The sequence below is a fragment of the Peromyscus leucopus genome, chromosome 18, assembly GCF_004664715.2.
Source record: "Peromyscus leucopus breed LL Stock chromosome 18, UCI_PerLeu_2.1, whole genome shotgun sequence".
NCBI lineage: Eukaryota > Metazoa > Chordata > Mammalia > Rodentia > Cricetidae > Peromyscus > Peromyscus leucopus.
Window position 1 is genome coordinate 40034866 of NC_051078.1, and position 14280 is coordinate 40049145.

At 44.7% G+C, this 14280-nt stretch overlaps 1 protein-coding gene across 3 annotated transcripts in view; it reads left to right on the forward strand.

Moving 5' to 3' along the window:
* Positions 1 to 5524: 5524 nt before the first annotated feature.
* Positions 5525 to 14280, forward strand: part of Nr1h4 (nuclear receptor subfamily 1 group H member 4) — a 73127-nt gene continuing 64371 nt past the window's right edge. For 2 of the 3 annotated variants that reach the window (XM_037196830.1, XM_037196831.1), the window contains exon 1: positions 5525 to 5761. The gene's annotated coding sequence lies outside the window, so the exon portion shown is untranslated. The remainder of the gene's footprint in view (positions 5762 to 14280) is intronic. The other variant, XM_028880312.2, reaches the window with a different exon arrangement.

The following is a 14280-nucleotide window of genomic DNA, read 5'->3' on the forward strand; positions in this document are numbered from 1 at the left end:
AGCACTCAAGCCCTACAATGACCTTCACCTTTCTACGGTGTCTTTTATTGAGTACTTGCCATGAATATTTCACATCCAATTAACCCGCATAGTAACATAGCATAAAGTGGGTCATCCCGCCTTTTAAAAAATGAGTTAAATGTAGTTGGGCCAATTGATTGCACTTAGGGCTGAAACAATGGCCATGAGAAGAAGGAAAATCCGAGGCTGCTAGCGATCCCTTTCTGTGTGGTTCTTTGGCTCCCAAGCACAGCCAAGTCTATGAATAGCATGTGTCATACACTCTCAAGCTGGCCTGGCTCTACCCACCAGGTTGAGAGTTTCTGCTTTAGTTCTCGAAAGTACCAAACAAAAGGGAGACTATTGTTAGAATTAATGGATGAGACTGGCCACGCCATTTATTGGACTCCATACAAACCAAAAATATGAGGCCTCTTATTAGGAAATATTGCGAGTTTCCAAAGGGAGGCTGCGGAGTATCCATCAAATGCAGGTGCTTGAGAAGTACAGTCAGATCCACAAGCGTAAACTGAACAAAACTAAATTACATGGAGAATGGAGGAACAGGTTCTTAGCCACGTCTTGAAATGTGTAACTCTTGCCAAGCCACGACTTGTGTTATATAGCTTGTGTGTGTGTGTGTGTGTGTGTGTGTGTGTGTGTGTGTGTGTAGGGGGACATGCATGCATGTGTGTACATATACATGAGGAGACTAGAAGAGAGCCTCAAATGCCATTCCTCAGATGCCACCCCCACCTTAAAATATTTTTCATATTTATTTTATGATTCTATATATGAGTATTTGCCTGTGGTTCCAGGGTTGGGCTCTGGGACCTCCTGCTTCCCACCTGCACATTGTTTCCCACAGCTGGAGATCAAAGACACACCAATAAGCAAGACAGAGATTATCTGTCCATGTTTCGTGTGGTGAGACAGACATGAAATAAGTAAATACATGTCATGTGCTGGGAGGGAAAATAAAGCAAGGGAAGAGGGAGATCGGATGGGGCAGGAGCAGGAGGAAACGTGCACTCATAGCCTGTATGTCCAGAGAGGCCCCTCAGCTACGTGGGTGGAAAGCTAGGACATGATGGCAGACAGCTGACCAAAGAGCATTCCAGGCTATGGAACAGATTACACAGGGGCCTTGTTGTTAATTTCCCCCACTAGGGGAAAACAATAAACATAAACAGAACCTACAACCAACTGAGGCTCAATTCTATCAAAGTCCCCTCTGGGGAATCAGGAAGTTCCTTGGGCTTACTTACAGAGCACGGGTGAGAAGGATTACCTATGGGGGTGTGAGTAACTCTCCCCCAAAGACTGAACCAGACAGTCTTTACTCAGCAGGGTGATGGCTTCCCCACAGCAGAACGGAAGAAGCCTCCTTCTCCTAGTGTTTGGTGCTCTATATACTCTAGACCCTCCTTGCCTCAGGCCGTGTACAATTAAGGCAATATCGTTAGGGAGCGGATAGATATTCAGGTAAAGGTCATGTGACCCTCCCCTCTCTGAAGAGATGTAAACAGTCAACGAAACAGCTAGGGTGATCAGAGACGATGCTTTATGGGTTCAATGAGTGGGAAGGAAGCCGTGGGTCTAGAGCAAGTGATTGAAGACACTAGGGAGATGTCACAGAGTGGGCGTGGGGAATGTAGGTCTTCGTAGGTCACAGTAAGAAGTATGATCTTTGGTCTGGAGGAGATGAAAACCCACGGGAGTTTTGAGCAAAGCAGTGGTATGATGTTTTTAAGTGTTTTTTCCTCATTCTTGAGAGTCTCAAGAATACATACACACGATGAAATACGATCACGTCCACCCCCATTCTGCTTTCAACTTCCCCTGTGTCCTTTTACTATGTCCCTCCCAACTTCAGGTTTTTTTTGTTTTTTTTTTTTGATGACACACTAAGTCCAGTTAGTGTCACCCATATGGGGTAAGGGGTATGAGGTTGATCACAGGGGTATAGGAAAGCTGCCAGTGGTTTTACTCCCACGGAAGAATGATTCTCTCCTCCAGCAGCAATCAACTGCCAAGAGTGCCTCAGTAATGGGCAGGGCCTAGAGAGCTCTCCCTTGCTGTGGTGGTTTGAAAGAAAATGGTCCCCAAAGGGAGGGGCACTATTAGGAGGTGTGGGCTTGTTGGAAGAATGCTGTGGAATGTCGTTCTATATGCTGTGAGTGTGTGTTGCTCTCATTGGTTGATAAATAAAATGCTGATTGGCCAGTAGCCAGGCAGGAAGTATAGTATAGGCAGGATAAGCAGGCAAGGAGAATTCTGGGAAGAGGAAGGCTGAGTCAGGAGTCGCCAGCCAGACACAGAGGAAGCAAGATGACAAGGCAGAACTGAGAAAAGGTACCAAGCCACATGGCTAAACATAGATAAGAATTATGGGTTAATTTAAGTGTAAGACCTAAGTCAGTAATAAGCCTGAGGTAATGGCCAAGAAGTTATAATTAATATAAGCCTCTGTGTGCTTACTTGGGTCTGAGCCCCTGCCCTGGGACAGGGCAGGACACAGGAAAATTTCTGACTACAGAGGAAGTGTGTCACTGTGGGGCAGGCTTTGAGGTCTCTTTTGCTCAAGCTTCCCTCAGTGTGACAGTCAGTTGACTTCCTGTTGCCTGCAAGACGTAGCACTCTCAGCTCCAGCACCACGTCCACCTGCACAATGCCATGCTCCCCTTCATGATAATCATGAACTGAACCTCTGAAACTTTAAGTGAGCCATCCCAATTAAATGTTTTCTTTATAAGAGATCCCAGAGTCCTGGTGTCTCTTCAGAGCAACAGAAACCCTAACTAAAACATTTGCCTAGGCTAGAATTTTGACCGGCTTGATGGTGTTCAGGCAATCACAGTCCCATAAGCATGTCATATTTAGAAAACAGTATTTCACGGCATCCCTCACCATCTTCCAGCTCTTACATTCTTTCCACCTCTTCTTTATTGACACTCTCTGAGCCTGGAGGGGCGAGGGTTGGGGCTTGATAAAGATATCCCACTTAGGGATGGTGCTTTTGTTTTATCGACATTACTCTAGCCACAGTGCTGGAATGAACAGCAGAGAATGTGGAAATAGAGAGAGCAGCTGGGAGCCTGTGCTGTGAATCCGGAAGAAATCAGCGAGGCTCAGACTGGAGGGACGACAGCAGAGCGGGTGAAGAGGTGTTAGGTTTGGTGTACATATTTTGAAGGTAAGTTTTAAAAGGTTTTTCTGGTAGATTAATTTAATGGTGTGAAGTTGAAACACATAGTTGTTGAATTTTTTGAGAAAGCACTTACATAATGACCAGTGCTACTTTGTACAGAACCAGTGATCCAAAAGAGGGGGAAGCCCTCTGGACTTAGGGAACATATGGTCCTGTTGGGCAAACTTCCAGAGAAAATTCTAGCAATCTACTCTTTGCTGAGAACCTTCTTACAAGAGACAACCCCCGTGACACCAGCACTCCGCACACATTGATCCCTTTACTCTTTCAAATCCCTCCATGGAACACATAGGAATCACATCTCCATCTTACAGATGAGAAACTGAGACCCAGAGCTGTTAAGCAAAAGCCTAAGGCTTAACGTCACCCAGGTCATAAGCGGCAGCGCTAGGAATTAAACCCAAGTGGTTGGCACGAGTCTGCAACCATCACCTCCACTAATGCCAGAGAACAAAACCATAAAGTGGTTTTTTTCTCCCCACCAAGAAGAGCTGGGCTTGGAGTTACTGGGGCAGGTCTGAATTGAGGAGCACAGGAAGTGTTGGCACGATGCTTCTCTAAACAAAGGAGACTTGACAGAGTCGGAGCAGTGTGCTGTAGGACACCGGGAAGGTACCAAAGTGTGTGTGGGGGGGGAGGGGGGTGCATAAGACCTAACTGTGCAAAAGAGCGGCATGATGTAACATTTCTAATAGATTTGAGTGTAGATCTCCCATTAAACAGACTTCACACCAGGACACAGAGACACACACATACAAGCACACACACAGGGAGATAAACACACAATTATACACACATGCACACAAGTAGGCATACACGTGCATATACACACACACACAGACAAACACACAAGTACACACACACACATACACATACACAGAGACACATAGGCACACACAGACACAGGCACACATACAGGCACACACACACAGACAAACACACAAGTACACACACACACAGAGACACACAAGCAAGCACACATACACAGAGAGAGAGACAAACACACACACAGATATACAGGCACACACACACACACACACACACACACACACACACACACACACACGGCAGCCATGCCACTTTGAAAACTTGCTAGTTTCTCAGCTCCTTCATTGACTGCATTACAAGTGGTGATGCAATGCTTCCCGGAGAGACTTCACGGTAAACCAAGGATCACCAGCAATATGCCTGCTGCCGTGCCCGCCTTCTTGAAATTCTGCCTTTATAGAAGAATTGAGTGGAAACTGTAAAGTAGAAATAAGGCTGAAAGCATCCGGGGCAGGGGAGTTGGGTGGACAGAGCGGGGCAGATAGAGAATGAGGCTACATGATGTATGGCTATGGAAAGAGGGTGATGTAAAGATTATGTGGGAAAAGTGTGGTTGAACTTGTAGAGACAGGAGCTTGGCGCAGATGAGCAGAAGTTGGGATCTCTGAGACACAGGATGTGAGAAAGTCCTAGGAAACCAGATTAGGAAGAGGTGGCCGGAGATCAAGGGGTTCCCAAAAGTCTGACATTTTATGTGTACTTTTCCAGTGATGAGAACCAAAATGGGAGTTCTGATTAGGTCACATGGACACATATGGATAATGCTTTTAACAAGTAATGATTAGAAAAGAATTAATGGTGCAAAGTGATTGAGAAGTTGCTATATGCTGGGCACACGGCAAACCTTTTAACTACTCGTACAATTGATTGTCAACATATCCCCTCAGGTAGCTTCTCTAGGTGCATCAGTTCACAGGTTGAAACCAAATCTGAGAAAAGCCAAACAAATGCCTCCCTCGACGTCGAGGGCTTCTGAGTGTGCATCCGAACGAAGCCCAGGCTCAACGCAACTGGAAGACGGGAAAAGAGAAGAGAAAAGGAAGCCACGGGCTACCGCTGTTCTTCAGAAAGGAAGCTGGGGTAGACCCGACCTAGCAGAGGAGCAGGGTGCCTTGGAAAGAGGAGGAGGCATCCCAAAGGCAGAATCAGAAGGCATCGCTTACAACTTGATGCGGGAAGCCTGGGAGGAAGAAGAAGACTCAGGCAGGCTCATCTTTTCTAGCTTTCATTTCTGGGAAGTAGCAGAACTATGAAAAGAAACTGCCAAGCGAGGGAGGGCACATAGCAGAAATCTGGGCTCCCGGGACCCTTAGAAAACCGCCAGCTGATTGTCGGGAAAGGTGTGGTGTAGAGCTCCGATCTCTGGATTGAGCCGAGCTGTGGGGTTCTGATCTCTGGATGGTGCCGGGAATTTCGAAACTCTCTGAGGTTCCTCTCTGTGTTTATATCATTTAGTGGGGAAGGATTGTTAATGACTAATCTGTGTCCACGGGGCGCGGAGCCAAGGGAAAGATGCTACAGCTTATGCCGGAAGGCCGCCTGTGGTCACTCAGGCTTTTCCTCGAGTCTCTCCTCTTCCTGCCCACCCCACCGTCTCCTTATCTCACCCCAGAGCAGAAGTGAATTCTGAGCACCAGCAGTGAAATTTCTGGGCTTTGGAAAGGAGGACCGGGCTCCGAACCCTCCCAGGGCCTTGGACATCGCTGTTCTAAGACAATCCAAGTAAGTACCTCGTCGGTCTGGAAGAGGGAGTGTGTAACTCAAGGTGGCGGAGAAAGAACATGGCTTGCAGGCATCTCCTTGATACCTGTGCTTTTGGGTCAACAAACGAACTCCAGAGTTAGCAGGGGTTGATGTAAGAATAGTGGAGCACCGGAAGAGAAAGCTATTGTAAAGATGAAGACCGAGGTTGCTTTCTTATTGAACAATAATTGATAAATGACAAGCTTTCCACATTCTGGTCTCCCAGAGGGCACCACTGTAGATGGTAAGTGTCCCAAAATGGTTCAAGTCTGATTCTACAGAAAACCTGACCTGGGTGGTATGCTGCTACCTTTTGGCCATTTGCCAAATCTCCCTGTCCATTTGGGAGTATTGTCTGGTGACCCCGGATTGAAGAACGAACACAAAAATCTACACTTCAGTGCCGTGAATATTTTTCTTAGAGGGCTGGCTTCAGAGAGCTTTCTCTTTCAACTTCAGTTACACACTCCTCTATGGCTTTCCATTTCTAGCACTAATATCAGAAATATTAAAAAGATCGGAGAAAAAAAAGTGATGAAGGACTTCATTATTAAAGCGCCCCTGGACCAAAGCTGTAGATAAGGCCTGCTTGTCTGTTCACTGACAGAGTGGCACAGGCTGAGGAGCTCAGACAATTCCCCCTAATTGGACTTTGATTTAAGGGGGGGGGGCTACCAGACGACTCGCCTGGGGTTCTTAGTCTGAGCAGCGCACCCCTGTGCACTGAGGAGCTCCGACGGCACACCCCTGTGCACTGAGGAGCTCCGACGTCGTCGTCTTGGGTGTCCTCTTAGACCAGCCCAGCAGAGTTGCAGAGTCAGGCCTGGGGACCCTTCAGTTCATGTTCCTAAGACGACAATGAGAAAGAAACCATAGAGGATGATGAACAGGTTTATGGCATAGATTATGGTGATGGCTTTACATCTTTTTATGTCAGCCACACCTTAATAAAGTGGCGTGTGTGTGTGTGTGTGTGTGTGTTTCTTTCCCTTAAAAATGGGTGTGAGAGGTAGGAAGAGACAGTTGGGTGGCTGACATTGTGTGCCTGGCTTTGCTTTTCTACAACGATAGACACTTTCATCTCTGGGTCACTCCCTCCCCCCACCAGAGAGTGACCCTGTGCCGTCTGCACCCTGGACCCTTCTGTTTGGCTGACGGTGTTGCAACCAACATGACTGATGGAACTCCCAACTCACAGCTGAGGTTCCAGGCAGGACAGAGCTCCGCTGTCCAGAGACCCTTTGCAGTCTCTCTAGCGATCTCTAGGAGCGTCCCGCAGCTCGCAACTCTGCTGCAGAGGGAGAAGGAACACGGTACCATCCTTGGCTTGACTCCAAGATCAGAGCAAAGTGTACAGAACACACAGGGATTATGAGGCCTGAGGACCCCATCAGGAAAACGGAAGAAATGGAGGTGTGTGTGTGTGTGTGTGTGTGTGTGTGTGTGTGAGAGAGAGAGAGAGAGAGAGAGAGAGAGAGAGAGAGAGAGAGAGAGAGAGAGAGAGGAGAGAGAGAGAGAGAGAGAGAGAGAGAGAGAGAGAGGTGAAGCCAACTTTAATTCCATGTCTACTAAATGTCGCAGGCTCCCCCTAAACTGCCTGTTTCCTTCTCACAAGAGCGCTGTGTGGTGTGGAAGTCTTGTGAGTGCCCATTTTATAGATAAGGAAAACAAGACCCCAGAAGGATGAGTAACCTCTCCGTGGAGAGACAGCTAAGAAGGAGTGGCGTTGGAGCTGGAGCGTGGCTCTGTCCCTCGCTCCCCTGATCTTGCTGGGAAAAAGCCGACATTGACAGCTGGCAGCCATTTCAGTTAGACTGGGCTGGTTGTTAAAACCCACAAATGTTTTGGCGATTCCTAAAACCTCACGCACAGGGCATTTTCTAACGACTGCACTATCAGCACAGGAAATGGAAAGCACAGCACGCTGCTCTAACCCACATGCCACCAGAGCTGATGGGATACTTCAGTTATCAGCATCTTAATTAAAGCCCGGAATGATCACAGCGTGGTGCTGTGATTTAAGGACATTCTGGAAGGGATCCCAGCTCTGTGGTTCACAGAGGCCGCGGAGGGTGATGGACGCTGCAGCAATGCTTATCTTGATATGACAGAGTTTTAAAGGTTCTCACGGCAAAAGGCAAGGAAACGAGGTTCTTTCCTTGATGGGTCAAGCTTTCCCCACCTCGCTTCCAATCTCGTTTTCCCTCTAGTTCTGGTGACATGGATCACTAAGTAAAAAAACACGTTTCCCCCTAGTATTGAGGGGGAGGGTGGTAGGGCCAGGATTTGAACCCAGGGCCTTGTGCACTATAAGTACCTGCACTATCACTAAGGTATGCCCCCAGCATTCTCCTGCCTATTTCTTTTGTTTTTGTTTTTTTTTTTTTGTTTGGTTTTTCGAGACAGGGTTTCTCTGTGCAGCTTTGCGCCTTTCCTGGAACTCACTCTGTACAGGCTATTTCTTATTGTCCATGTATTTTCTGCAAGCAGAGATGGAGCTCAAAGGCCACATGTTGTGAGTTTCCTGAGTTCTAAGCTGCTGGTTCTCTCCTGCCGTCTTTCTACGGTTTTCAGGGATTGAATTCAGGCGGCCAGGCCTACACAGCAACGCCTTTCTCCTCTGAGCAATCTCACCCACCTGAATCTCTCTCATTTCAGTTAATGTCACATCTGAAAGGAAGGAGAAAGAGCAGAGCTCTGCATTTTGAACTCACGTAGATCTATTTGACATGGTTATCTGGACGGTGGGGTTGGTAATTCACTAGTCCACGGAGAGAAGAGTCCTGATGAGGAATGTCACCGACCAGAGGATGGCCCGCCCTTTGGGGCTGAGATTGTCCCTGACAGACTAGAAATCAAGCAACTGTCAGTTGCCCGAGAGCTGTGGGTGTTCTCAGCATAGACAACAGTCCACATTGCAGGCCTGGAGAAGCAAAAACTGACTGTTGTCCAGGGTTGGGTATAACAACATCTTTCTAAAGTACTTGTTTGGAAGCCTCTTGATCCATAGGGTTCTCGGCTCTGAATCTGAGGCCATGATTGGGTGCTAGGATCCAGGTATCCTTTGACACTGTATTTAAAATACATACACTTTACAGAGAATATTTAATCTGTAGGATATATAACACTAAGAGTGAACCTTAAGGCAAACTATGAATTTTGCCAGGTAACAGCATGTCAACATAGGTTCATCAGTTCATGAAGTATGTACCACTCTGGTGGAGGATGCAGATGGTAGAGGATTAGCTGTGCCTATTTGGAGGTAGAGAGCAGCTGGGAACTTTCTGTTCAATTTTCTTTAAACCTAAAACTTCTCCTATCAAAAATTTATTATTTTTCAATGTGTATTTTATGCTTTTCCTTAGAGATTTTTAATTTTCATTCCAACACAAAAATGCTGCACAACTTAAAAAAATAATTTTACTTTTATTATGTTTAAAATTCTAATTTATTTTGTGTATGATACTCTAGGTTGAACACATGGTCTTTTTTTTAATTTGTTGAAAACAGATTATTTTGCCAGGTGTTGGTGGGGCATGCCTTTAATCCTAGCACTTGGGAAGCAGAGGCAGGTGGATCTCTGAGTTTGAGGCCAGCCTGGTCTCAAAAAGGAAAAGAAAACAGATTATTTTCTCATACCATATATCCTGATTATAATTTCCCCTCTCTCTACTCCTCCCGGTTCCTCCTCATCTCCCCCTCCCTCCAGATCCATTCCCTTTCATCTTTTGTCAGAAAAGATCAGGCTTCTAAGAGATAACAACCAAACATGACAAACTAAAATATAATAAGATGAAGGGAAAACTGTCATATCGAATTTGGACACAGCAACCCAACAGGAGGAGGAGAGTCCCAAGAGCAGGTACAAGTCAGAGACCCACTCGTTCTCACAGTCAGGAGTCTCATACAATTCCAAGATTAAAACTATACTATATACACAGAGGACCTGGTGCAGACCCAGGAAGACCCTGTGCTTGCTGCTTCAGTCTCCGTGAGCTCAGATGCCCTTGCTTAGTTGAATCCAAAGGCCGTGTTCTCCAGGTGTCCTCCATCCCCTCAGGCTCTTAGAGACCTTCAGCCTTCTTGTTCATAGGATTCCCTGAGCTCTGAGGGGAGGGATTTTATGGATATGTCCAATTTAGAGTATCTCTCTACAGAAGGTCTGGCTGGGGGTCTCTACATCTGCTGCTGGAGGAAGCCTTTCTATGATGACTGGATAAGGCTGGTCTATGAGTATAAGAGTCATTTTATTGACGCATGTTTTTAGACCATTAGGGTTTGGTTTTTATCCTAAGTTTCTGGGCTATCTAGTATCGGGGTCTTGGTTACTCAAGCAGTGTCAGGCATGGGCTCCCTCTTGTGAACTGGACCTTAAGGCAAATTGGATATTAGTTGGCTACTAGTTCGAACACAAGGTCTTATACTTGCTATGCTATCATTGAACTGATCTCCTACCCTCTAAAAATTCTTTCAAAGTGTATCAATATATCTGCTTATAGTATTGAAATATACAGTTGGCAAATTGGAAGACATGGTGCTGTATCTCACAGAACTATATACTTGGTGATATACTCTGGTGGATTCAGGTTTTAGAGAACATTATAACAGTGTAACTAAGTCTACTATCTCTCATGACCTACCCCAACCCTACTCTCCTTTACTTCTCTCTTTCAGGGCTAAGGCATGCGATACCGCCTCAAACTTCTTAACCATTCCTTAATGCAATACCTAAGATACCAGGCCACAGGGAGTTTGTCCATTCTGCCCTCCATAAGCACTTAAGTAACTTTCACTTTTCACCATTAGAAACTGTAGTTTCTGTACTGCAATGGGAATCTTTGCATCGTGGGTTAAGGTTTTAGGGAGAGTGCCTATGAATTAGAGTTGCATCTTGTTCAAATGCACACTGCTAAAGAGCCCTCCCAAGAGACTAGACACCATACCCTCACCAGTGGTGTGCGAGAATGCCTATTCACACATGCTTTCCTCATCTTTGAATATTTATCAAACTTAAATCTTTAGACAACGTGATAAGTAAAACAGTAGCTAGTTATACTAATTTTGAATATTTTTTGGTTGTTAATTAGTTTAGTTGTGTGTGTGTATTTGTGTGTGTATGTGTGCATGTGTGTGTGTATGTGTGTGTAGTGTGTGTGTGTGCGTGCATGCGCATGTGTGCGTATGTGTGTGTATGTATGTGCGTGTGTGCGTGTGTGTATGTGTGTGTATGTGTATAGTGTGTGTGTATGTGTGTGTAGTGTGTATGTGTGCGTGTGTGTGTGTATGTGTGTGTAGTGTGTATGTGTGCGTGTGTGTGTATGTGTGTAGTGTGTATGTGTGCGTGTGTGTATGTGTGTGTAGTGTGTATGTGTGCGTGTGTGTATGTGTGTATGTGTGTGTGTGCATGTATGTGTGCATGCATGTGTGTGTATGTGTGTGTATGTATGTGCGTGTGTGCGTGTGTGTGTATGTGTGTAGTGTGTGTGTATGTGTGTGTAGTGTGTATGTGTGCATGTGTGTGTATGTGTGTGTAGTGTGTATGTGTGCGTGTGTGTATGTGTGTGTAGTGTGTATGTGTGCGTGTGTGTATGTGTGTATGTGTGTGTGTGCATGTATGTGTGCATGCATGTGTGTGTATGTGTGTGTATGTATGTGCGTGTGTGCGTGTGTGTGTATGTGTGTAGTGTGTGTGTATGTGTGTGTAGTGTGTATGTGTGCATGTGTGTGTATGTGTGTGTAGTGTGTATGTGTGCGTGTGTGTATGTGTGTAGTGTGTATGTGTGTAGTGTGTATGTGTGCGTGTGTGTGTATGTGTGTGTAGTGTGTATGTGTGCGTGTGTGTATGTGTGTATGTGTGTGTGTGCGCGCACACACACTCGTGTGTGTGTGCATGTATGTGTGCATGCATGTGTGTGTATGTATGTGCGTGTGTGTATGTGTGTGTAGTGTGTGTGTGCGCGCACACGCGCGCACGTGTGTGCATATATGTGTGCATGTATGTGTGTGTGTATGTGTGTATATTTGTGTATGTGCGTATGTGTGTGTGTGTGTGCTTGTGTGTATGTGTGTGTATGTATGTGTGCATGGGTATGTGTGTGTATGTGTATATGTGTGTGTGTGTGTGTGTGTGTGTGTGTGTGTGTGTGCTTCTTGGTCACTTGTGTTTCCAGTTTGGTAGATCCTCTTTGTATTCTTTGCCAACTTCTGCCTTGGATTGTTTATCTTTTCTGATTTTATTTATAAGAATTACTTATATATTGTTTGCTCTAATGGTTTGGCTGTTATTTGTTATCTTGTAGTTTCAGATGTTTAGCTTTGTTTATGGTTTGTTTCTGGGTTGCATGTTAATGTTGCAAAAGTTACTATTTTCCTACTTGTATCTTAGTAAATTAGTCCTTAATCCCCAATATTATAAAGATAGTAATGTAGCTTCCCATTATTCTGTCAACTAGTTTTGATAAATTTTGAAGTCAAATCCATCTGAAGCTGATTTCCAAGGATAATGATGGACATAAATCTTTGTTTTCATCACTAAAGTAGTAACTTATTTTCCTGACACAATTTCTCAACTGGCCATTCTTCCACTGATCTGAGCTATTTAAAGTCTCTCAGAACATACTGTTCCTATACCCACTTCCAACGAGCCATTCTCCCTTTCTAATGGCTACACTTTTTTATTTTTCTCTTTTTTCCTTCTCTTTTCTTTCTTTCTTTCATTTACTTATGTGCACCACATATATGCCTGGCACCCATGAAGGTCAGAAGAAGGCATTAGATTCCCTAGGAACTGGAATTATAGATGACTGTGAATCACCATATGGGTGCTGGGAGTCGAGCCTGGGTCCTCTGCAAGAGCAACAAGTACTCTTAACTCTTGAGCCATCTCTCCAATCCCCTTTCAATACTAGAGAGCAGATTCTACCCTCTGAAAGACTCCCTCATTCTCTGAGTCACATTCATGTTGAAAAACTACCAAAGACTTCCCCTTGGGGTAAGTTTCACACTCCCTCAGCCATGGGGGTGCTGCCTGCTTGGGTCTCATCTCTTAGGGTCCTTCCCTGAATGTCTCATCTCCACATACCTGGACTTGCATTCTTCTAACACTCCAAGCACAGGCTTGTAGTCCTTGCCTGGCCTTAGTTCTCCTTTGTGTAGTTTGCTCTCTGTCCTTCACAAATATCTGTGTTTGGTTTAAAGACCTGTTGTTGGAATTCTGCCATTTTGTCTAATGGCCAATGGAATGGAGTGGTTTGGCCCAATGGGTGTGGTCTTCTCCAAAGATATGCAACCCTTTAAGAACCCACTTTTAAGAGAACTCTTCTCTGGTCACCTTCTCTGGTATCCACCTAGATCCCTCTATATTTATCTCTTTTATTTTATCATGATCACTGTTGCTTACTTGTATATTATTTGTCTTCTGCTGGAATGTGAGCAAGCTCTTTGCTTTAGACACCACTGTATTTCTAATACTTATATCAAAGCTGGGAACATAAGAGAGTGTCAGTGAATTGGGTGAATGAATGCCCAACTTTTACTCCTGTTGGGATCTGAGTTTTTTTCTGTTATGATAATAATAATAATAATGACAGATTCTATGCTTTCATATGGCTGGTTGTCTGACACAGAGTCAATAAATGTATATTGACTGAATAAATGAGTGAATGAGTTAGAAACTGACATTGAGATGCTGTTTTTAAAAAGAATATAGTACTTTTAAGAAAATGCTCACTTTAGTCTAGATAAAATAATGGTCAATTTGTCATATCATTGGGAGGGGTTGTAGATAATCATATAACAAGCTGTCTCTCTCTCCTCTAATTTAATGTCTTAATTTTTCACCTTTTAAAGTGTTTTTTGCCTGAATTGAATTGCATGACTACTGTTAACAATGCCAAGTTAAGTTAGCAAAGTCTTTGCTTCCACACATGTGGACTCCATGTTGGCCGAGACACCTTCTTCTTGATATGACAGTCTTAGCATTCCAAGGGGAAAAATAGAAATCCAATGCCCACTTGAGGTCTAACCTCAGAAGGAGTACATTTCTATTCATAAAATCAAGTCACAGTGACAGCCCATTCAAGGGTTGTAAAATAGACCACTTATTTATGGGATGATTGTCAAGGTTAGCTCTGGCTCAAGAGGTCATTGCATTCACTAATACAATTTGCTTGAATACCGTGTGTGTCAGAGAAAGAGAGTGAGTGAGAGACAGACAGACAGACAGACAGACAGAGAGACAAAGACAGAGACAGAGACAGTGGGACAGATAGAGACAAGGAGTCACAGAGAAAGATAGAGACAGAAACAGAGAAAGATTGAATGAGTTAGCCTTTTAGAGCTCATTCATGCCTAAAAGATATGTCAATGTACTATGGAGTTTATTTGCCCATGGGTAAATACCTAGACAGTTAGAAATGTTTTTTTTTCTAGATGTCATTCTCTTTCTCCTTAACAACATACCTTTGCACTGATTCTTAGTCTCCCTCTGACCATGGAGT